Source organism: Python bivittatus, unplaced genomic scaffold (assembly GCF_059951505.1).
Source record: "Python bivittatus isolate LINGU-HERP-01145 unplaced genomic scaffold, Pbiv_v1 ctg000120_np1212, whole genome shotgun sequence".
NCBI lineage: Eukaryota > Metazoa > Chordata > Lepidosauria > Squamata > Pythonidae > Python > Python bivittatus.
This window is the reverse complement of record NW_028277037.1, coordinates 5,858,078-5,884,170: the sequence shown is the minus strand read 5'-3', so window position 1 is coordinate 5,884,170 and position 26,093 is coordinate 5,858,078. Positions and strand designations below refer to the sequence as shown.

At 38.3% G+C, this 26,093-nt stretch overlaps 1 long non-coding RNA gene across 2 annotated transcripts in view; it reads left to right on the top strand.

The window, feature by feature from the left end:
• LOC148216595 (uncharacterized) overlaps nucleotides 1-26,093 on the top strand; it is a 77,978-nt gene that overhangs the window by 39,914 nt on the left and 11,971 nt on the right. The window contains exons 5-6 of one of the 2 annotated variants that reach the window (XR_015795112.1): nucleotides 17,528-20,761; nucleotides 22,367-24,534. This is a non-coding gene — a long non-coding RNA (uncharacterized LOC148216595). Of the gene's footprint in view, nucleotides 1-17,527; nucleotides 20,762-22,366; nucleotides 24,535-26,093 lie in introns of those variants that run through there. The other variant, XR_015795111.1, reaches the window with a different exon arrangement.

The window sequence follows — 26,093 nt, the reverse complement described above, 5'->3', positions numbered from 1 at the left end:
CTTAGCAATTGCAGTGATTTGCATTGTTGAAGGATTGTTCTGTATAACATCCTTCAGCATATGTTTTTCAATCGTGCAACTACAAATTAAATTATGACCACAGCAGTAAAATCAGGGGGAGGTACTGTAGTCTGTCAGTTTGGACGCCCTTGGTCTACCAAATTATGAATAATGTCATTTGGGATGCGTCTGTGGGAGAAGAAAAGCTGGCCAGCAGTTCCTCTTGTTATGTTCAGAAAAATCAAGTGGACTGAAAAATGGCTGCCTGGAATCTTTACCAGTAATCTTTACCAGTAAAGTCCTAAAACTAAAGTCTCCCTCAAATTTATCTTGACAAGATGTAGCCATGTTGTTTTCCTCGCAACAGTATAAAAGTGGTTGCCATCTTCTTCTGAGCTGGTTTTTTGACACCCCATCTAGTATAATCCCTGAGATTGCTTCCTGGTCTCCCATCAAAATACTAACTAGATTAGACCCTGCTTAGTTTTTTCAAGATCAATGAAGCTCGCTGTGTTGTGATGTTATAGAGCAGGGGTCAGGAACCTTTTTGTCTGAGAGAGCCATGAACGCCACATATTTAAAATGTAATTCCGTGAGAGCCATACAATATGTTTAAAACTAAATACAAGTAAATGTGTGCATTTTATGTAAGACCAACACTTTTAAAGTACAATAAGTCTCTGAATTCTTTTTAATAACGTTGTTATGCTGTTGCTAACCAGTGATGAATAAAGTACTTCTTACCATTAATGCGACTTCTGGTGCTGCATGGTTTTGCTGGTGGCTTTGTAGTCTGGTTGATACGTGGTGAGGTTAAGCTTCATGCAGGCGTTGAGACTTCCATCCGTTAAACGTGATCGTAGGTTGGTCTTAATGTTCTTGAGATGTGAGAAAGACTGCTCACATGCTTACGTAGAGCCAAACATTGTCAGTACAGCAATACTCACACGATGCAGTGTGTGGTATGTGACGGGAAGCACGTTCCAAGTTTTGACAATCAGCTGGTCCGCGGGTTGAAGTTTTTTCATTTTTCATTTCGGTACGAAAGCCATGCAAACACATTGCTGATCATAAAAATGATCGATACATTTAAATGCTACAGTGAATCATAGTTGTAATAGCCAAGCTTCGCTCCTACTGAAAAATATAATACGTTTTGCTAAGACACAAACACTGAAGTAGACATACTGGTCAATTGGCGGTTGAGATAATTTTTTCTGAACATAGGTTTAAAATATACAGAAACACAGATGAAGAATCTCCCCAACAGACTTTACTGAAAACTAGACAAGCCTATGGATAATAAGGATCCCCACTCAGACCGCCCAGGGAGATTTATAAGGGATGAAATCAGAAATCAGCGTTCAGCCCCCCTCCCTGCCATCTCCCACGTTCCTTCTTCCCGGCAGGCCATCAAAAGCACTTCCGGGTCAGTTGAGCAGCGCTTTCCGCCTGCGTGGTGCGTATTCTTGGAACACGTGCGTCTGTCCTTCGCTCGCGCTCTTTTGCTGCGTGTTCGCCTTTTCCCGGGGAGCTGCTGGGTGCTCCGGTCTCGTCTCGCCGCCGCCCGTTATTTTTTTTATTAAAGATTTGGCAGCGAGCCAGATGCAGCCATCAAAAGAGCCACATCTGGCTTGCGAGCCATAGGTTCCCAACCCCTGTTATAGAGTCATTTTTTTTCCATTCTTTTTTTCTTTCTTGAGACAACTTGGATATGATAGTGATCATTATTCATCATCCACTTTTCATTTTTATGTTTAACAAAAATATTATTAATCATATGTAAACCAGTGTGCACAAGGCTTCTAGTATTGCTCTGGGGCTGCTACAAAGCTCTCCCTGAAATAAATCCTGAATTTAGAAAGACAGTTGCCTGTCCAGGAGCATAAGAATGTGAGAAAAGTCATGGTGGAACATTGCCCCAGGTTCTATCTAGTCTACCTTTCCATCTGGATAGTTAGATCACTCTGGGTACTCTAAGGCATGGTGTTGGGCAGTTTGACTTAAGACCTTCTTGTGTCATTAGGAAATAATTTGACTTCTACTAAACCAAACCTTATTATCAAGGTTCATCAACCTCAGTATGGCCTACCCTAATTGGCAGTTCCTTTTCAGGGTTTCAGAAAGGGTTGTTTTCTTTTTGTAGTCCTTAGGAATACCAAAAATTGTTTTCAGGACTTCTGCTGTACCACTGAGCTGTGTTGATTAATGTTCTTCAACATCATCCAAAATCAACCTGAGTCCTTTCTATCAACTTCAGGCAGCGTCATTGAAAATAATACAGTGTGGTGGATTGCAGAAGAGAGCAGGGTTCTTAGGAAGGAGGGGGTGCATTCCAAGAAAGGCAGAGAGACAAGAGGCAACACAGTCCAGAGCAGGAGTGTGGGAAGTGTAAGAGGTTTCAAATAGCCACTCCCTAGAATCTCCAGGGGTACATCCACTAGTTGCAGTAGTACAGATTTTGTCTGGTAAGATTTTGTCTATATGGTGTAAGCAATAAAGGAACTGAACTGGGTTGGACTGTTTCCCTGTTGTTCTTGGGCTAAGCCTGACATAAAATAATATGCAGCTCCATACTTTTGCTGAGAACCTGGTTGCAGAATCCTGGTCTATACTATTGAAAGTGACTCTCCTGTGTTTTAAAGAAAAGCTTTTTCCAGCTGTACCTTGAGATATCATGGATTGTTGGCATGTCCAATTACCTGTCCTTGCCATCTTCATTTTTTAGCAATATTACCATCTGCATATAAAGATGATTGCAAACTATGGTGATTTATTAATTGTGGTCTGGTAAGTAACAGTCACAGTTGGACAGACTGATAAAAGAAGACAAATATGCAAAAAAGTCTTCATTTTAGTCAACCTTCAGTTATGACTCAGGCCCATATTGGTATGACTTTAACATAAAAATGTATACTTTCAACCCTCTTCTGAATAATATAACTAGTCTTTTGTTCATGCGAGTGAGACTTGATTGCATGTTATGTACTAATGATACCTATCACACATCACATGTTTTGCCTATTTTTCACTAGCTTAGTCCCATGCCCTGGAAACAACTTGTTTATGAAGGTACAATGTAATATAGTCCTACATCAGAGACATTAACTGAGAAATTTGGCCTCCTCTTTCTTTCATCCTGGCAACAGGACCAAAGCAATCGATACACCTGAAGCTTTTACCATGGAGTAATATTTTGTGGAACATCTAAAACAATGTTGCTTTCTTTCTGCAATAACGAAGGAACCTCACGTAAATTGATATCAACAATGGACAGTTTTACAGTACCCATGAACTAATTAGAGGCTGTTGTTATAGCAATACGATTAAGTGAGAGAATTTATCACAAATGTCCTTTCTGTCTTGAGTGGATGGGCCCACACGTTCTGCTAATCTGTAACATGGTATATTTATTACACATTAGTTGTGACTATAACTACAATGTGTACAATTCAACATTAGGTTTGAACTGCGCAAATAGGACTTGCTCAAGAAACCATAGTAAAACCCAACCATAGTTCAGTACCCAGTGTCACAATGTCCTAAAACAGCAGTGAAGTGTATGATTTCTATTTAATTAGAAAGTTTTAATATGCAAGAATATTCTACTGTTTTAGCTTTCTCGGCAGGTTTAACTTCTTGCTTTTTCACACTTTGCAGTCCTGGCCAATATATGCTTTCAAGAAAAAACTATGCATATGAATCCAAGATTTATTTTCAGGACATTCCATAGTTCTTGTAGGCCTCCTTGTGAACCAAACTCTTACTCTTATTGCCTTCCACTGCTCCTTCAAGCCTCTCTCTGAAATCCAGAGGTACCTGGAAGAGACTCATGGAAGGCAAATGATGAAAGCTGTTGTGCAACTGTGATGCAAAGTCACATCTTCCTCCCCCCCCCACACAAAAAAAATCTGTTATCAGTTTTCAGTAAAGCCTCAACTGCTACAATTCCTAATTTAAGATCCCCTATTATTCGACTGTATGTTATATCCATTTTGATGGTAATAAATCAACATGCTTGGTATTTTTAACCAATCAATTGAGGGACTTTCCCACCTTCCTTTCTTTCTTTTATTTGTCATGCATAAATTCTTTATTTTATGACTCACTTGGCATACATATCACTGAGCTTATTCATTAGTTTCTACTCATATACCCAGGATTAACCTGAACTTTAGAACCATCAAGGTATTTATTAACTTTAAGAAGCCATATATTTTATTAACCTCTCCTCCTTATGTCATTCCTTTTCTAGTGCAGATTCTCAGCTAATCCTCAAATTTAAGATTTTTGAAAACTATCAGATTGCAGCTGAAGTGGAAAAGGCCATGCAATTATTGGGAGTTATTCATTAATGGGAATTCAAATGGCAACAATTAACTGTCTGTAACTCGAAGACATAAGGGGTGTGTCATGAGTCATAAAAGTTAGTCCACAAGTTCCAACAAAGCTTCTCTTCTCTACCTTGTGAGAGTTTATGGATGTATGGATCAGTTTATTATTACAAGGAGACGTTTTATGTCAACCGCACTACCTTTAGAAAAGAAAAATAGAAACAATTAAAATTTACAAAATGACTGCATATTATGCATTTGAATTATATCAGCAGAAGTTGTAAAAAGCACTTCAAGGCAAAATCATATCAAATCAGGGCTCTTCATTCCCTTTAAAATGGCAATAAACCAAGGAATAAAAGCAATGTTAATGAGTTGATTGTAGGGGGACTCCTTATTTTTAGTCTCTGGAAATGGTTGTACATTAACTTATTTTCTGATGACAGAAAGACCCATAAAAAGCTTTTTGAAATGCTTTAAGTCTCAAAATATCTCAAAGCATATGAATTAGAATTAAAATTCATTATTTCTATAGCATTTCTAATTACTGCATCTTACCCACAGTGCAGTAGGTATAATGAACTACAGTGGAGATATACAGGGTTGTTGTGATGCTTAATTCACAAACTTCTTGTGAAATGGTTCTCTAAGAAATGGGCAACAGGGCTGATTGAATGTGGACACATTCACCAATGCATATTTATAAGCTGATGATTGTTTCATGAACCACAGAATATTTTGTTGGAAGAGTTGCAAATCATGTAGTCCATTCCCCTGAGTAGTACAGTATGTTCAGTGCCCCATGTTGCTTGATCATCCCTGCCAGATGGCCAGTGATGAAGTGCCTACAAGACAAGGAGTTCCATCATCTCCTGAGACAATCTGTTCCCTTCAACAACTCTTACTGTAATGACTTGCATTTGGCAAGCGACCATCATCATAATGCTAGGAACAGAACACTGACACTGTGCTTCAACCAAGTCTGTTAATGTGATCAGCCATTGGTCAGAAAACATTACAGAATTTGTTTCATTCTGCACTATCATGAGGGCCTAGATCAGAAAAGAGGACAAAAGAAAGTTGCTACATCAAGAGTATATCCTAACCAAGATCTCCAGCTTGCAAACCCAGCCATGCCCAGAGACCACAAACAAATTGGTAGTCCAAAGTTGCTGCCTGCTAATGATTCCCATTCTGATGAGAACATCACTACAATATCATCAGCATGTCTTCTTGCACCAAGACAAGAACATAACGTTTTGAAAGCCACCAATTGACTTGGTCCTAAGGCTTCCGGTTACATAAAAGCCATTTCTTGGAATATTGCTGAATGGCCCAATAAATTGGTGGATACCTGTTTTGAACAGTACCTGTCAGAATTTAATATCATTTAATTACAGGAGACATGGTGCCTGGATATTTCTTCTCCTTTATTGCCAACGTTTTGCTCATATAACATCCCTGCCACTAACTTGGGTTTGTACGGAAGAGCAAGTGGTGGGCTATCAATTTTGATCTCAGCTGATATGAAAGGAACTATACAACAAAGGGATTGGTCAGACAGTGATTATATCCAGCCAGTCCAGATAGATAGCAAATATTTTGGGTTAATTCTTTCTATTAGCATCTATCTTCCAACAGGACGGAACCCAGATCTATGGCTCAGGGTCTGGTCCTCCTTGCAAACTGTTTTGGAGAGAGCTGAACAAACATTACCAAAGGCAAATATTCTATTTGCTGGTGATTTGAATGCCAGAATCAGCAAAAGATATCAGCAGTTATGTTAGGAAGACACAGTTTAGTCCAGAGGATGAATGATATTTGCCCTGGTCCTATATGGACAAATTAGTAAGCAAATAAAGAGTTTCCTTATTGAATCTGGCCTTTAAGTATAGGCTGTGTAGTCTCTATGGCTCCAGTTTTGACAGTTCTAATGGGCATTATACTTTTCTAAGCTCATTTGGAGTCAGTGTCATTGATTACATCTTGATTTCTCCTGCCTTCCTTTCCCGGGTTAGCTCCTTTATGTTCACAATAGAACGGAGAATGATCAGCTATCCTTGATTTTGACCCTTTTGGCTTATAAGCCCCCCCCCCCCCCCGCGCCACCTCTGTGAGGCACCACAATCTTGATGGCATCACCCAGGTTAAATACCATGTCAGATGGAGCCCTAGTCTCAGCGAGAAAATCACTGCTTTTTCAAATACCACACAGATGCTGAATCAAAGGCATCTTGCACTGCAATCCAGCTCCAATGTATATCATATTTTTTGTTCAATTAATAGTGTGCTAAGCTCCCAGCTTACCACTAACTGTCATCCTAGAAGGAATAATACAAGACATGTTATGACCAAGACTGTAGAAATATAAGACAAACTCTCAGAGGAGAGAGGAAAGGACAGATTCCTTGATTCAGTTATTGATCCAATTTTGATCTCAATATAAGGAATGATTAAAGATGAAGAATTGATCCTACTATAGGGATCAATGGAGGGAACTTGGATTAATTAAAAAAAATAATGAGATGAAATTTTGGGAATTAGTGGCTAATGGCATTTCCACACACAGCACATTGCCCCATGCATATATCTCAGCACAAAGGTGGACCCAATATTTTCCCTCCATTTATAGCTGCCCATATACTGAGCCAACAACAGTCTCTACTGAATTAAACATACTAGCAGAGTGGCCAGTCCTGAGTGACTACAAAAACTGAGTGAAAACAGCTGATTTCAAACTTGGCCCTTGGAAAAACTCCTGGAGAGGATATGATTCCTCCTTTAAGATGAATGATTCCTGGTGGGTCCCCATCCTCACTAGGCTCTTCTCAGAAATAGGTAAAACATGTGTTGCACTTCCCCCCTGGAAACAAAGTATAATATACCCAATCTTTAAAACGGGCAACCGATAAGAACCTAACAATTATTGCCGAATTAATCTGCCAGATGTTTCTTCTAAGCTCTAGGCCAGACATCTTCTGAATAAATTAGAAGATTGGGAGGAAGAAACAAAACTTTTTCATCCAGAACAGGTAGGGTTTTGAAAAGGACATAGCACAGTAGATCACTGTGCTACTTTGAAGGCCCTTATTCAGAAATATTTCAATGGGCATACAAAAAATTGCATGCCACATTTATTGACCTTACCTCTGCCTTTTATTCCATTGATAGGTCTTGACTATGGGAGAAACTAGCTAGGACAGATATTGATAAATGCCTTATTAAACTGACTATTGAACTACACACTGACATTGCAGCTAGAGTAAGAATGAATCCACAAGGGCCCTTGTAAGACCCTGTGTTATGGGAGAGAGGAGTTAAACAGGGCTGTTTATTTGCTCCCTTCTTGTTTAACATCTGTATTAATGATATTGTAGTGGCCATGAAGCCACAAAGTTTTTTCTCCCCCTCACTCAATGGACAGAAAATTTCAATGTTAATGTGACATGGCTCTTATTTCCTGTACTGATTAGCCTTAGAAGACTACCGGGCAGACTAGCTACTTACTGTGAAAGGGGAAAACTGAAGATAAATTAAAATAAAACAAAAGTAGCAGGTTTTGGCAAAAGTAATATTAAACACAGATGGACATTTAATGCCCAACAAATAGAGCAATGTCCTTCTTTTAAATACCTGGGCATCACCTTTCAGAAGTCCCTTTTATAGAAAGCACACTTATCTATTGTCTTAGCAACTGCCCAGCATACAGTAGGTGCTATTCTGACTTTTTAAAAAAAAATTCTAAAGGAGGGCAATTTGTAGCCCCACACTTAAAATATTCCAAGGCAAGGTGATAGCCCAGATGCTGTATGGGGCAGAAATTTGGGGGTAGGATGTGAAGATCATTGCCCAATTGGAAGTAGTTCATTAATAAATGAATACGACCTTGGGCCTCCCCCAGGGCACCTCCCCCCACCTATTTAAGGATGGAGGTGCAGCAACCTTCCATCACTGTTAGAATACATCTTGCATTGTTGGGGCACCATAAGGCCTTCATGACTCCCATCTTGCCAAACTCTGTTTTCTCCATTACACAGCTGGGAATCAATGGACTAAACTATTGTCACCCATTCTACAAATGTATTCCCCCCCCCCCCATCTTTGGGAGAACTTAGACCTTGGAATAGAGGAAATATTAGAGATCGGCTTTTTGAAAGAAGGCTAATAAAGATGCCATTGTAGTACAATTATCCAAATTTTCCTCTTGGTAACATCATTATAAAAAACAAAGAAGCCTCTCCCAGTACCTGGCTAACATAACCAGTGCTTCACTGAGAAGGGCTTCAACATCCCTTCGCCTGCAGACCATGCCCTCTGCACATCTTGAAGGGAGATTTTGTAAGCTCCCTGTCGAACAATGCCTCTATCCCTGTGGTGTTGGTCAAGTGGAGGACATTATTCATTATGTCTTCCACTGCCCATTTACAACAAGATCAGGGTCAAATTATTAATGGCAGATGAACTCAAGGGCTCTGACCTTAAAAACTTGAACTCTCTTCTTGCAGACATGTTCCCAATGGTCAGCAACCAAGTTGCCACTTTGGCTCTGCTGTCATTTGAACTTGGAAAGAAATATTTAAGTTCTTAATTATAGCTCTGGCTTTATTTTGTTGTAACCTTTTTACATCTAACGGGTCTTCTATTACCCTATTTCTTCTATTCTACATCTTCTTCTACTAATAGAATTATTCTGTTCTATTTTATAATTTCACTATTTTATTGTATTTTATGGTATTCCTATATTATGACCTGTGGTTACAACAATCAACTTACTTACTTACATTGGTCAGAAAACCAACCCAAACTACCTGCAGTGCCATGAAACGGGTTCTACATTTCTTTCTCCACAACCTTAACAGTGGAACAAGCAAAAATGACACGGTTCTTTTTTGCTGTGAACATCTTTTACAGGAAGATGTAGCTTTTTGCAAAGCATGTCAATGGAGCAATTATAATGAAGAACTGGTCCTTAGACCAAGGAGATGTGCCCGGGTTCTCCTTTCCCCCAGAATCTTTTGCTTTCTTCAGTGCACGATAATGGAATGGTTACAATAAAGTACGGGTCTCCTGGCTAACGTGCGTGGGCCACGTGTGCCTTGTTTAGTTGTAAAGTCTGATATTCCACCATTGGGCAGAGAAGTAGGAAAATGGAAACTGACTGAATCACGCCCTCTTCCAAAGAGCAGGCTATTCAATTATAGTGTTGTCTTTAAACATGAGTCATGTACAAACCTAACCCTTGGATGGAGTTATGGCACACACATGGGACACCCATATACCAGAACCTTTTCCATCACTTGCAAGTGGACAGGGCAACCGAGTGATAACTTCCTTCCAGACAGTTGGTCTCCGGTAGCATTTCTTGGCCATGTAGTTAAATGCATTAATTACATAATGCATCTGAGAAAACCTTTAAATGGGTCCTGGTTAATCCTTTTTAGACTAATCAAACCCTTGAGTGCAATGATAGAGGGGAAAAAAAAAATCCAAGGTCGAATTTCAGGTCTCAGCTCTGCCAAGGAAACATTTAAAGTAGTTTTGCAGTATATTTAAGGAAAGCGAAACTTTCCCAGTTGGTTACTTAATATACTATATCTGGATACAGTTTATATATTAAGGGAAGTGGTGAGAGATTGCTATATTTAAACTCACACAGAGTTACATAAGGAATAGAAGAGCCTTTAATTTTAATTATTGGGACGTCTTTTGTGAATAGATTAAGTAGAAGAAATAAATTCACACATAAGGCGAGAGAAAATGATGAATATCTTCTTACTAAGATACATCTTTGTGATTTACTATGTGAACTACTCTTTTCCATGATTAACATTTTATGAACAATTGGTATTGTTTGAATATATTGCTTGGATGTTTTATTATTGTAAGAAACTTTTTGTTTTCAAAGAAATAGGCTGACGCTTTCTTTTTATTACCAGTGGTTATAGCTATCTCTATCTATCTATCTATCTATCTATCTATCTATCTATCTATCTATCTATCTATCTCTATCTCTCTGTCTCTCTATCACCTAGCTATCATCTATCTATCTACACACACACACACACACACACACACACACAGAAGTTATATTTAAGTTATACTTAACTTCTGAAAATAGTAACACAGCCAACAATCAGTCAATCAACTCAAAAAGGATTCTGCCATTTTTCTTAAGACCAACACACCTGCTTTGTTTAGAGATCATTAGTGCTACATTGCAAGAATGTCAAAGAATCATAATTTCAAAACAAGCATTTTCCTGTCAGATTCTGAAGCTAGATTATTTAGTCCTCAGTTCCACAAGCATGGTTATCCCTCACTGGCATGCGCATAACGTACAATATTTGAAAGTATTTCACTATCAATCGGATCTTCCCCTTTATTTATTTGATTTCCTTCTACCTTGTTCCTTCTACCTTGTTTCAGTGGGTGACAAAGTGATTAGAGCAAGCATTAAAAAACCAAATACGAATGTTTGAGAAGCACAGAAGCAAACGGTAAAAGAGAAAAAGTAATACAGAGGTGAATGATTTGTGGTTCCTGGGATACATATAACATCCATCCTCCTTTTTTGCAGCATTCTATAAGACTGCATAGCCAACATTTGATGTCATGATTCTCTGGTTCTACACTTTAAGAGGATCTTGGTATTCGTACAGTGCTCCCTATATAATAGATAAAATAAAGTTGCAAGTTTGAAGGCTATGGGGAGTAGCCAATGAGAAGCATTCTGGTTTGCCATAAATTACAGATCAGTGTGAAGCCAAGAAACAAAGAGAACTAGCCACCACCCACCTTCTCCTGGCATGTTCCACATATTTGTCACAGTTTCAGTATACATTATGTTGAAATCTTGCAAATACTTTTTAATTTTGTTTACCTAATCTCATGCATGTTTTTGACCCATCACCCTTCAGATCAATGGGGAAAGTTTGACTTCAGCAGAGATTTAATCAAGTTCCTTAAATGGATTTCAAATAAGGAGGTTGGACCAGAGTTCAAACCACAACACATTCTGAATATTGGAGGCCAGCACTTCTTAATCAATCTGATTCCCTCTTTTCACCTTTTAAAAGGCTCAGTGGCAAGTTACGTATCTGTTAATAAAGAAGAGTGCTTTTATATGGTTGAAGAGTTCAGCTTCTAACATCATTTTTGGCCCATATTTCTCATTAAAATGAAATATGTTTTGAACATCCATCCTGATATTTTTATGAATGGAGCCCTTTGTTAAGTTTCAGGTTTATGGATTTAGCTTAAGACTTCTGGGAAGCTGATTGAGTGAGCTACCATTTATTAAAAAATAGAAGTGTGACCCGCAACTTTCCTGGAATGTCACAGTTTGTAAATTTCTTTCTTCACTCTAGAACGAGTTCTTAATTAGAAACGATATTTACACATACAAGCATCTGAGCGCTAGCGTTTGCAGTATTTTTTCCTTTTAAATAATTAACAGACTGAGCCTTTTTACAAACCAGATATGCTTTCTTTTTGCCTTTCTAGTTCAGTGAGAACTTCTATTTGTTTCGTCCACTCAAAACATTCAGCAATAGAAAATATTTACTTTATGTAATGGAAAATACCAAATTATTCACCTTCTTCTAATAAAGAGATATGAAAGGAGGTGAACAGAAAATGTCATGTGTTTCTTTTTAACATGCCTTCCTATCTGAAGTCATACCCAACCCCCAAAGGAATAGGAAAGAAAAAATGCAAACCACACAGTTCAGATATGATAAGGCGATCTTCTGTTCCATCCCCCTAGAGGGTGGGAGTTTCTAATCAAACAGTGTCATAAAAGGCACTAAGGCCAAACTATAATTAAAGGAAATCAGCAGGCAGGGTGATATTTTGAACAGCCAAGCAGACTTAACTGTAATTTAATACTGCAAGACTGCATTGACAAAACACGCTCAGATTGATTAGTGAATTAAGCATGTTTTAATGTATTGGTACACCAGAAAAGGCAGAGCACGCTGCACAGATTCATCTAAATACACCGAACTGTAAACTAAACAAATGTACTGCTACATTATGCTAAGCCACTGAAAAGACAAAAACAGAAGCAAGCAAAATAACACTAACCAAGCATAGATATTGTGCCATATAGCCACTCATTCTTAACATGATCTGGTTAAGGCACCAAAGCCCAAAAGATACAACAGCTTAAACCAAGAGGTATTCATTGCATTTTTAATTAATTTCTTTTTCTCCATCCAAATGCTATGTTGGAAACAAATTATACAAAAGGGGTGGGGACTCTTCCTGTTTTTCTGTTTGTTTGCCTGTCTGTACAGAGAGCAAGATAACTCTCTGAAAACTGAACAATATTTTTTGGAGGGGGAGAAGCTGGCAAAAGAAACATGAGGTTCAAAAGTGAACCAGATGCAGCTGGGATCTGCAAGGGGAGGGACAAAAGCATTCCCCAATGGATCCTTGTGGGAGAAGTAATAGGTTAGTGGCTCAGAATGATGTTGGACTCTCCATTCTAAACCAACCTCTATCTGTTCGTCACATGACCCAGAGCAAAATCTATGCAGCCTGCACTGCCTTTTCTAGTGCACCAATATATAAAAACATGTCCAAGTGGAAACTGTGGGGAGAGCAGAAACACACACATATAGAGGCAACATGTTCCTTTGTTATACAGAAGAAAACACAGATCCCTCCTATGGCCGCTGTTGCAAAGGAATTGAAAAGAATTTCAGAAGCTTTCCCTAGCTTTTTTTTTCCGTTAATGTCACCAGGAATAAAATGTTAAAATAGGAACTATATGAAGGGGTACCCCCAGAATACCATCTCAGTGTAACTGCTTTCTGTAATATTCAGAAACCTTTCTTAATTGAACTATTTATTTAAAAAATCAATTTCTCGTCAAACACATTCCATTTTTTAAAAATTGATGACTCAGCTACACGTATTTGCTTTTATTTAATGGTGGATAGCTGATCCATGTTTATCTGCTTAGAAGAATTCACTCCCCACAGGTTATTAAATTGAGTTGTGTGATAGCCATCTTTGCATCTAGCAAGGAAATCGCAATGCAGCACCTTGGACAGCTCCAATAAAGTGACTTGCGGGTTGAGTCTTCAATTCCACCATGGCCATTGTGTCCTCAAATAAATAGCTGGCCAGGCATCGTGGCAGGGTTTTGTTTTGTTTTTTGAGGGCTCATGACATGCTCTAAAAATAACAAAAGGTTTGGGGATCCTTATCCTAGAAGTTCAGGTTCTAAAATACCTGGATAAAGAGAATCTAATCCAATGGGCTCCATTTTGGGTGAGCTATGATGTTGGGCTCTAATCTGATTCTAGTATGTTTGGCTCTAGACTGTCATATTTGGGAGGACCATCTGAGTTGGAATCAAAAGTGGGGTATTCTTTTTAACCCTAACCCTAATTTCTTTATCTTTACCTCTGGGATCTGGGAGGGCCCCATCATTTTAGCCTTCTAGAAAGTCATAAAAGGCTGGCTTTCCCCCCAGGCAGAGGGATTGGGTAATGTTGGAGCCCAGGGATGATATAGATTGATGGATGGGAGATGAGGCACCTAGTTTTTTTTGGTTTTCTCATTTTTTCTCATTTTTAGTTTTACTATTGTTGCGAACCACCCAGAGTTGTGTTTTACAAGATGGATGGCCATATAAATCTCTTCAATAAAAATAAATAACTATAAAATGTATCTTTTTGGAACTCTTCTGCTTTCCCCTGCAACAAAACAAATGATGGTATTATGGGGCCACAGATACAATACTTGTGCTTCTTGTTTCAGGACTCCAAGACTCATCTTCTTGCTCAACTGAGTGCTAATAATTTAGGGTATACAAGGAAGCAAGTATTTGAAAGACATTTTCTTAGCAATGTGAATGTTCATAATCTATATTCATTATACTTAATAAGGCTTGAGGAAAGTCCAACTAGAATTTTTTTGTCCAGCAATAGAAAGTCTTCCAGTAGGCTGAGCTAATTTTTGCCCCTGGGCTATATAGCTAATTTTTCCTTGGAACATGCTGCACTTTCAAAATTAGTAATGCACAAATTAAATGGATAAGACTTCAAAAGTAGTTCTGAAAATGAAAGAAAGAAGATGTTCAAAATATCAGATTGGGTCTAATAAGATAACTCCACTGCCCAGCTTTGAGAAAATATTTTAAATGCCTCTATTTGCCATTGAATCCATTTAGTTCTCTGCCCATATTTATTTAATCAGGCCCAGTTGAAAGACAGCTTTGTTTTTCATTCTCCAACTGACAAAGACTTGCTTCACACAGTTTGTTATTTCAGATTTAAACGATATTATAAATGTCTCACAGTTAAGCTCTTTTAGACTAAATTCTATACCACCCGTGCATGTGGGTAGCCCAAAGGTTTAGTCACACCCCTTATCACAAAGCCAACACACCACAGTTTGCAAAGCTAGCATTTGATGCTTAGGGTACAGACTACCTCTAGTAACATATTAATACTCTGTGTTATGCATTTCCAAAGAATCTATAATACGACTGTATATGGATAGAGATTTTAGCCAGAGATTGTTAATATTGTCTCTCCTTATGGGACTGACTGCAGGATAATTCTAGGTTCTGCATGAAAGGTAGCAGGAAGCTAGTACTTTGCTTTCCAGACACTCAAGGCAAATTAAATATGTTTATGTTTTTTCAAGAAAGCGTTTAGAAAATAAAAGGAAATTGCCTTCTTCAGCCATTTCTTTTTACTAGGCCTCATTCTGAAGTTGTTCAAAGAATCCCAGGTCAGTATCAGGGACAAAACCAGAATCTGTTTTACCATCTGATGACTAATAAGTTCTGGGATTCCGAGGCAGTGGACATATTAATAGAGAAGAGGTCAAGGGGGGTTTATTAACTGAAAAGAAATAAAAGTCATATACAGAGCAAAGATCACTTTTTGCCTGTCAGGAATGCTGGAGGAGTAACATGGCTGGAAAATAAATAGTTGTGCCCATCCATACCTTACAGAGGTGGTGTACCCTTAATTTGTTAAGGGTATCCTGCACACTAGGCCTATTTAACAAATTTGCAAACATTCATCATATAATTTTAATAATTCACCTACCATTCCCCCAACATTAGCCAACAGAAGGGTCTTTCAACTTTAATGCAGAGCAATATTCCTGGTGGAGGGAAAAATGGGATGTATCCCAAGCAGTTCTGGAACCAGGAGATCCAGGAAAGAAAATAATGTTATGTTGTTAGCATCAAAGAATCTGGGAAACAAAAATATAATTAAATCATCCAGTAATCTGCATTTCATTGCCACACTGGGAACACATAAATATTCTTTAATGAGTCATATTACCTTTCCCCTTCCCAATATGCTACTTTTATTCTTTAGGAATTATAGTAGCTGCTTAGATCTGACTGTGCTAATAGACCTCAAGATAGAAAGCTGTTTGTATTTGAGATCTGGAAGCCAAACTGGGAAAGATGTCTTGGCAGTTCTTTGATGAGGATCACAGTGTGGGCTTGGTTACAGCACATGTCCTGAGCAACAGTGGCTAGTTGATAGCTACCACATTCTTGATCATAGGCAACAATTAGCAACCCACAAAAAATCAAGAAATTCCTGGTGTGCGTCTGCTTTCTGTAATGTGTGTGACATTGGTGAAAGCACCTGCTGTGTCTTCCTGGGAGATCTGTGCGCCCAGCACAGTTTCAATAGCTTTGTTTGCTTTTCCATTGGAAGCCATCACTTGGAATTACAACAAAGTGTCCACAGCATGTTTCTTTCTTTCTTTCTTTCTTTCTTTCTTTCTTTCTTTTACTGTATGCACTGCATGACACAATAAAAATGGCTGGGAATGTGATGTGGGGGTGTGGACTTGGAGCAGCTTGTGAAAACAATTTATAATAGCTAGGCCAAGGGTTGCATTAGCAACCATGAAATGCCAACTTTGATGGGGATGGGAGGGGATTGAAATGCTTGCAAAAATGTTTATTCTCAAATTGCTTCAGTTACAAGATCTTAGCAATTAAGAGCGCTGAAGTTCACTTCAGAGCTCTTGATTACATCTGGCTTTTTAACGCAGCACTGTGTGGCTTGAACAGAAGAACATAAAAGCCGTTCTGCTGGCTTATGCCAAGGCCCATCGTAGTTCAGCATTTTGTGGCCAACCAGATACCTCAGGGGTCCTTCTCAGCAGGAGATAGAGACATACTGCACTCTCATCATTGTTCCATTACAACTAGTATTTGGAGACATGTTGCCCCCAGTCCAGAGGTAATATTAAGACTTTAAAAATAATAACCCTTGATAGATTGTCTTCCATGAATTCAAACTCATTTTAAAGCTTTCCCAGACTAGTGGCCATCATCATGACTGTGGTAATGAATTCCATGGCTTGATTATCGTATGTGAAGAAATGCTTCCTTTTCTTTATTTTATCTTTCCTTCCAATTAGTTTCATTGAATGACTCCTGTGCTTTGCCTTCTGAGGGAGAAACTTCTCTCTGTGCACCTTTTCTATGCCATGCATGAGTTTTGCACCTCAACCTTAGTTTCCTTCTTTCCTAGCTAAAGTGTCCCAAACATTTTAGCTTTCATTGTTGGGGAATATTCAAGTACCCTGATCATTGTGGTTACGCACTTCTGTTTGTGGAATTCCAGACATTAGCAATCTTCTCAGCTTCCTTCATGAGTGTTGGGTAGGCTCCATAATGTCCACCAAGGCCAGACATAAAAGGAGATGAGTTACTTCATTAGTCTGAATTTTCTGCTCATATGTCCTTATTACTATGCTGTACAAGGGGCAAATAATGACCTATCACTTAATTGAGACACTGCATTTCTCTGTCCCAGGCAATGAAATTGAATGGAAACCCACAAAACTGAGCAGAAACTGCTGTAGTATCATATGATATGTTTTCTGTTAGTAAAGTAAAATAAAGTAAATAAAGTAAAAACTCTGGGATTTAATGATGTAATATTGGATTGTCAAGTATTGCTTTGCTGATTGTTGAGGATTGCTTTGTTTTGTATACACCCTTAGATGAAAGTACGCTAAATAAAAAATAGTCTAAAAAGATATTGGTCACTCACAGCAACAACCCTTCCTCATGCACAACCCCCCCCCCCCCCCCCCAGTATTTTAGCAGTTTCCAAAATAAATACGTAATTGTTAAGGTTGTGCAATAGTCATGGTCCCTTGAACCCTAAATTTCTTCAAAATCTTTCCAGATATTCGATGGTCCACCCATCTTCAACAGGAGAGAGAACAAGAGGACCTGCCTGTCAACATCCAAGCAGGAGGCTTAGATGTTCTGCATTGAACAAGTATCCAAGCTTAGTTAGACTGACTGCATTATTTAAAATTCTCCATGTGTGATTGTTGCATGTCCTTGATTTTCCTATAGTTTTCTTTTCCCAAGAAATTCCTTTTTATGTCTAGAGATTTGGTTTCATTGATTTTGTAGAGAAAATTCTCACTAAAACCCTCCCTACACTAAAACTGTATGGCTACTCCTTGTATTTTATAATTGGCTCAATGTTTGTTAAGTTCTATATCTCCAAACTTTGGGCTGGAAGAACCAAAGCATATTCTTTTCTATCCTTCCTTAATACAAGAATCTAAAACAAATGAGGATGAGGTGGGTGGGGAGGCTCAGTGTGCCTAATGGCAAGCCTATTTGTACTGGAGAACCCATGGAAGAAAAGACCTGCCCATGGAGTTTAAACTGATCACTCCTGCTAATTTATAACAGCATTAAATCCGGCTTTCCATCTTCATAGGGCATGAGGGTTGGTTGTTTTCCCTTTGGCAAGATCCCTTGCTTCATTCAGTTCCTGACTCCTGAGATATCGCCTTCCCTGCAGAAGTTAAGTCACTGGGTTTTGGTCATGCCATTTTTCTGCTGCTTTAATACATTGAGCACATTGGCTCTTTGCATCCTGCCCATTGCAACAATGCCAGGCAAAAACATTCCATAGATGGGGGGAGAAGGCATTGGTGGTAAACCATTTTCCATACCTTTCTACGGGTCAGCTGAAGAGGGAAAATGGTGGCGGCACAGAAGGGGCCTCACAGTTATCACCACTCAGCGGGCAAAATGAGAGCTATCTATGCCCATAGAAGTGTCCACCTAGAATGATACACATAAAACTACATACATAGAAGAACTGGCTGGCATATTGTAGGTTTAGTCAGCTTTGTAAAGTCAGACTGGCCCTTTTCTATTTTTAAATTTGGTATCCTTCAGGATTTGGACTGAGAAAAAGCAGAATCTCCAACACTACTATTTTCAAGACCAGCAGAAAGCTGGTCTTAATGTTATTCCTGACTTTGGATGTAAATCAGTTCAAATGGCAGATTAATATTGTGTTGCCTTTGCTTTCTCAGGCTCTTATGCAGCTTTCCTTGGTGTTTTGTTCATTTGCTCAGGTCTTAGCGAAAAGCTTTAGAGGGCAAAATTACTTAGATAGGAGAGGAGAACCATTGGGGACTTGGTTGCTAAAAGCAGATGTTGATTACCTCTTTTGCTGTCCTGTGCAATCTTGCTTTCATTTCCAGAAGGGAGGAAAATATCTTCTGAAAAAAAAAATTATTACATTATTACATTAAGGGATATAACTTTTCAAGATATTGCAGCAAACCCCAGAGACTATTCCCAGAGAATGTGCGGCCATATTCTTTTCCAGAAGAAAGAGAAAAGGCTAGCCACCCCACAACCATATCCTCAAGGCTACATTAGCTTATCTCCATTGTTATGAAAGGCCATCATTCATTGGCCTGGAAGTACAGTTGGGTGTTTGGAAACATGGTTTATCAATCAGCAAACTTGGCACTCTTCACCGTGGCTGACCCTGGCTTCTTGGGGCATGTAGGAAGTAGGCCCACTTATTTTATGACACAGAGATGCAGTAATATCATTTCTATATAATGCAATTCCTGTTTTTAATTTCCTTGGAGGCTTTCAGAGAGGCGGTTCCTCGCATCGCCAGTCAAAATACCTTGAATAGCTACATCCGTGTTTTTCTACTTAATGGAGTTTATAGAAAGAAAATTAAGTTGGAAGAATTCTGAAAAACACCCAAGAGGAAGACAAAAATGTCTGGATTACAACTTTGCAATAAAAGCCAGAAATTCTGCAATGGCTGTAAATGCTTTTGTTAAAGTATTGTAAAAGTTGACGTGTTTTGGAGATAAATATTATAATATAGATGCAGATGGTATCTAATGTATCTGACCCTTTTTAAAATATTATTTTGTTTTCTTGGCACAGCTAAACAGGAAAAAGCCAACATTTCCCTCAACAGAATGTGTGTCATGTTACAAAATAAGAGAACAGTATGAAGAATTCTGATTTCTCGATAGCAAAACTCCAAATCCTAGAAGTGAAGCTTTGTGGAATCTCAGAATCAGTGGCAATCTCTGGATGGTGGCTGCAGTAAAGAAGAATGAGAAGTTATCTTGACTGTCAGAGTGACAAGTTAGGAGGAACAGTAGGATGAAAAGCCACATTTCCTGTTCCGTTCTTCTTGAAAGAAAAAAGGGTTACTTTATCTAAATAGATTCTCACAAAACCTCCTTCCATCATGTAATAGGAACAATGGGGTTTTGCAGTGGTAAAACTGCTGTCCCGACATGGTCCTCTCTCATTAACAATACACTCAGTTATACTGAGAAGGGTTGTTACAGACACGTCTTTGATCTCATTTCAGTAGTAGAATTGTGCAAGAATACATTGATCTACAGGTTAGACTCCTTCTTTAACTAAATGTTTCACTGACACATTTGATTTGCACACTGTGGGGGTAGGTTAAGCAAAGGTTGCTTTTTACACAAAGGGGGTTGCCTGAAGCTCTAGAGAAATTGCTTGCTTGAACTCTTTCGCAAAAGTTAATAGATGTTGCCTGAACGTTGTAAGAACACTGGGGTATCAAGATAAAGGGCGAGTCTTATGTTAAGTCAGAATTCTACACATAATTCCTTCTAGTACAAGGTTTGAGTATCCCATCAATCAAGATGTGCTTTGATTCTATGTGGAAGAAGAAAGTGGCAGATTGATCCCATTATACTTTCATAAGTTATGGAGGAAATGTTTAGAAGAAGCAGAAAAGTGGAGGCATGCTGTTAGATGGGACATGAATGCAGAAGGGCTATGCTTCAGAAAGAGTGACAGATGTGTGCGCCTCTTTTTCAGGTGGAAATGAAGTTACTGGTTGACAACACATTCTCCAGTGATTTACTAAAAACAAAACTAAAGAACAAAAACAAAAACAAAGAAAGAGGATATGCTTTAATTTTTTCCCTCCATTTTTTAAATTTAAATTATCAAGTCCACCAGTCTTTCTTTTCCTAATCATGTTATTTTATAGTTTCCTAGCCCGGCTTTTGGCAAATCACCAGAAGTCAGATCTGTGTTGCTGTTCCAAAATTTTAAGAATTACGGAATCTCTGCATCTCCTAAAAAGGTAAGAGAAAATTTTGCTTTGGGTTTTCCTTTCAGGTACCCAGCTAGGAAACATCTTGTCTTCTCAAAGTTCCTCATGCTGCTTCTCATTGCACAGCACAGAGTAATAAAGTTTAGAAACAGACTCGCTGGCTGTGCAAAATAATAGGCTGAACCAATTAACAATTACATCCTCAAGCACAATATTGTATTTCAATAAGTAGCTAGCCAGAAGCCTCTGAGAAACTCACAAGCACAGAAATTCTCCATTATATATTGTGGGATCATGTACTTAGGCTTTGCTTTACTTTCCCTCTTTAATTCTTGCTTGCATCTCTGTGCTGATATCACAGTTAATAAATTTTATCCTCTGTGATTTTGGTTTAACTCAGCATTTTTCTGTGCACCATGAACTTCTCAGAATTAGAACTAGGTATTAATAATTACAATCCACTCAAGTTGCCAAGTGCAGTCTATCATTTCTCAATACAACAGTTTTAATATTTCAGAATTGCCTGGGTTTAGTCCTAAGAAATTCCCGCATCTGTTTTCCATCTATGGAGCATCCATTATTCAACATACAGTAGTCTGATTTTTATGATGGTTTGTGGAAACTCTTAGCTAAGCTATTCTAACCTATTTCATTTTCTGCATTCCTGAAGTTTTTTATATTATTATTATTGTTATTATTATTATTAGTCTGAATTGAGATTTTTTCCCCTCTTCCATTGCTATCAATTTACATCAGCAGATCTTGCAGCTAATAAAATTCATTGAATTTTTATCAAGATCTTTCCTGAAAATCCTTGGCAGTCCACTGTTAAAAGAAGTTTAAGATTACCCAGATATTATATCTTTCTAATGTATATCTTTCAAATATATATGAGTAGCTATGAGCTGATGTATATGCTACAGTTGGACATATGCTTTTTACTGAGACACAAAATACAGTAAGCACTGGACATGAACTTAATCTGGCTTAAATTGCTGTGCATATATGGCTAGTACAGGTAGTCTTCAAGTTACAACCATTTGTTTAGCAACCATTCAAAGTATGACAGTGCTGAAAAAAGTGACTTATGACTGGTCCTCACACATATGACCATCACAGCATCCCTGCAGTCACGCGATCCAAATTTGGGTGCTTGGCAACTGGCATGTATTTATGATAACCATTGTAGCATCCCAGGGTCACATGATTGCCATTTGTGACCTTCCCAGCTGGCTTCAGACAGGCAAAATCAGTGGGGAACTGCATGATTCACTTAATGACCATGTGATTCGCTTAATGACTGTGGTGATTCACTTAATGACTGCTGCAAAAATGTTGTAAAATCAGGTGTTGTCCCATGATGCCTGACTTAATGACTGTACCACTTAACGATGAATTTTCCAGTTTCTATTGTGGTCGTAAGTCAAGGACTACCTGATATATCTAGTTTAAGGTGACCCTCGTTTCAAGGGACTAGCTGTTCAGTGCCATTACCAGCATAACTTGGAGGGAGGGCATGTTGATGGGTTCCTTGTGTTGTGAATTCTGCTTGGGAACATAGTGCCTGAAATAAGCTTTTGTGTACTCAGAAATTACATGCAGTTTTCTGGTTCATACCTTAAACTGGTGGTGCAGGTTCCCTTGAGAAGAAGATTAAATTGCTTTGTTGGCCTCTGCTGAGATGGAAAGAAGACTCATAGGTAGAAAAGTGTTTGCAACCAGATGATGGTGTTGAAGAAGAAACTACTTCAGCCTGGAAACATAGATGGCATTGTGGTGTAGAAAGCCCTGAAGAATAGCATGACTACAAACCATCTTATCATCATTTGCACTAATTCCTTGAAGATCAAGCTTACCTGAATGACAGGTTTATGTAATTTCATAGATGTCTAAAGAGGCAATTCTGCAATGTCTGCTGTTTTTCAAGAAATTATCAAAAGGAGGAGGAGAAACTAGACAGAGGGTGAAAACAGATGGAAATGAGGCACAAGAAAGAGATAACTGAACAGGGGAAGGGAAGAAAGGGCCAAATTCACCCTCCTGAGCAGCAGCTAATCTCCAGGATAATCTTCAAAGCATCCAGAGTATTATCAGCTGCTTGTATCTCCTGCAAATTCCTTTGTTTTCAACCACTCTTTCTACTCTTATCAGCAAATGTAAACTATCTCCCAATTCACAGGTACTTTGAAAATTTGATGCCTATGGAAAATCAATGTCCATTGATTATCATCCAGTCCTGTCAACAAATCATATAGCACTGAGTCCAAGACAGTCAATGGGCAGGGTGAAGCATCAGATTTCCAATTTTTGCTTTAGATTCATCCCTAGGTCAACTCCTGCGGCTACAGATTTGGACTGGATTCCAATCCAAATCTTTTGGTTGGTCCACATCCCTAGTAAGTGTGAGTTCCATCTTAGTTATTACCTAGGGAACCAAACAGTGTGGTTCATTTCCCCACATACATTTATGCTGCCATTGGCTGAAGCAATAAATTATGAACATTCCCAGGCTACAAACATTAATATGAACCTGAATATGGAAATCCTAAAGACAGAGCAAATGATACTGGGTGATAATACTACACCACAGAATTCTTGTTTTAGGTCTGCTGGTTAAAAATGGAAAGCTCTGAAGGTTTAAAATGAGGAGTAAGACAGAGTATGAACTACCTAAACCTTGAAGGTTTTCACACTGTAAATAAGTAAGGTTATCTCTTTCAATATTATTCTAACCTCGTGTATTTGTCTCTTCTGTTCCCTGGAATTTTCACATACATTTCCCCCACCTTCTGAGCGTATCACTCTTAAAAAAAAAAAAACACCCTCCTGAAGCAAGTGTTATTCTGGTTAGACTCTGGCTTTCAAGCTAGTTTACTGCTGGGTGAATAAACTGTAGATTCTCTATATTTAGTTACATGGAACAAAATAAGTGGAATTTCTAGCCAGAATAAACCAATATTTGATTCTCAATGTGCCACGAATTTTAATTTATCTTTCATTTGTGATTTAAGCAACAGGAAACTAGGAAAATTTCCAATGGGCTTTAATTGCAGCATGTATTTCTCATTTAAATGTTCCCATTTGATGATACCTAATACTGAATTTGAATAGCAAATCATGTTTACAGATGGGTTTTCCTTTTCTTATTATTGGCTCTAAAGACAAAAAGTTAGCCATTCCTGTTTTCACATCTCTTGAAAGACTCATAGAGGGCAAGTTTTGTTTTCCATGTTTGGGCTTGGAATGAACTCCAAAGCTTGCCTCAAAGGAGACATGAGTTTTACAAATCCTGACGTTCTTCTTCATCTTGGCCAAAATATAAAAGGAAAAACATTCCTGGCTTTCTTTCCTCCCTTCTCTCTATCAAGCCTCCTGATATCAACTTGCCAGCTTCTCAAAAGCCTTATGTTAAGCAGGCTGTGGAAAAGTACAATGTGTAGAGTGAAATCCCTTCCTTCCTTCCTTCCTTCCTTCCTTCCTTCCTTCCTTCCTTCCTTCCTTCCTTCCTTCCTTCCTTCCTTCCTTCCTTCCTTCCTTCCTTCCTTCTCTTCCACACAGGCCTCAGTGTGATGCAGTGGAATGAAGTGACATGATCATCTCACAGCTGGAAAATTATTGGAGAAGTCTAGGCACCTTCCTGAACTTAATGTACTGTGACCAGAGAGAAAGCAGCAATCTGGTATTTTTACCTGAGAGCTGACGTCACTTGCTCAGTGTTATCCAAGAGATCTGTCTACCTACATATGGTATCTGGAGAGATCAGTTACAATAATTAAAGTACGCAGGTTTCGGCGACTGTAAGCTGTGATAAGAGGATCTTGCCTTTAAAAGCAACCTGGAAATAAGCTAAATAAACTAGATCAAATAATAAATGGTGAAACCCAGTTTCTCTGTTGAACAAAGTAAGGTAGGTAGAAAAATCCAGAGCAATCCTCATAATTGCCAAAACACAGCAAGTCTAAACAGGAGCATTATACTCCAGCAGGGATAATACTGTGGGAAAAAAATATATTTCTTGGGCCATTTCACTAGTTTTGGGTCTGGTGCATATTTGAAGTGCCACACAGCCAAACCTCAGGACAAGGTCAGGTTTTCTACAGAAGTGACATAGCTGAAGCCTGTAAGATGCAAAATGTGTTTCTTCCGAAGCAAAGGTGACGACAGGTTGCCTTCATGCTGTGAATGTAACTGGTTATCTGCTGTTAATATATAGGGTCACAACTGACTGTAGTGGACTTTGTGTAGAATTTGGGAATTTGTGGGAATTTGCTTAAAGAATTAGACATTCTTTTCAACCTCTGTAACAAAATTCAGGCTTTGCATGAGATACTCATTTCGTTCCTGGACTTTAAAATGATGGTTTGAGAGATTTGATGCGTAAAGAAAATACCACATCAATTTCTTTGTATCTTGTAAAACAATAGGACTTGAATATTGGCTACACTTTTTTTATTTTTCCCTTTTGTATATTTAATTAAAGAGAGCAGAAAAAGAAAAAAAGGAAACAGTAGAAGCCAAAAAACCAAAACAAAAATATTATATATATATATATGCTTCTCTCTCTCTCTCTCTCTCTCTCACACACACACACACATACACACACAAGCACACACATACATACACATTATTTATAATGTTAATTCTATAAATACAGGCTTTAGAAAATCCTAAGGAATACACATATAATTCCCACCCAAAATTTCACAGCCTGTAAAGGTTTTTTTCTTTAAAAAAAACACACATACCCTTACTTTTCCTTAGTAAAACTTTATATGCCTGCCTACTGTCATTTAAAAGCAGAATCTGACTGCTCCTCTAACTTCAGTTTTACAACAACATCCAAGACTGACTGAACTTTTTCAAATCACACACAGATTAACCATACTAACTTTGCTCCATACTTCACTTCCAATAAAAACTTGGGGTTTCCCCCCCAAATTTGCAAATGATCTCAATCTTAGCAATATAAGAGATCGATATTTTCTGCTTCAAATAAAATCTGACATTCTTCCAATGGGAACAATATTCATGCATGTGCGGGTTCATAGAAAAGGATCCAAAACATGCTGAGAAATCTATTAGCACGAGACATAACCCTATTTTCAATAGAGAACTAAAGCCTGAAATATGTAAATCAGCAGTTCGCACGTAAGTCTATAACACTTAAGCATAAAAATTGTGGTGAAATAGATATTTTAAATTTTCCTTTGGGGGCATTTCATTTGTGCATCTTTTATTTTCCACCCTTCCTCCAAGGAGTATATAGCAATACAGTTGCTTCCACCAAGAACCTTATTCTTTCAATCCCATGAGGACTTTAAACCAAGATTAACCATACTTTGGAGGGCAGTTTGCATTTAGT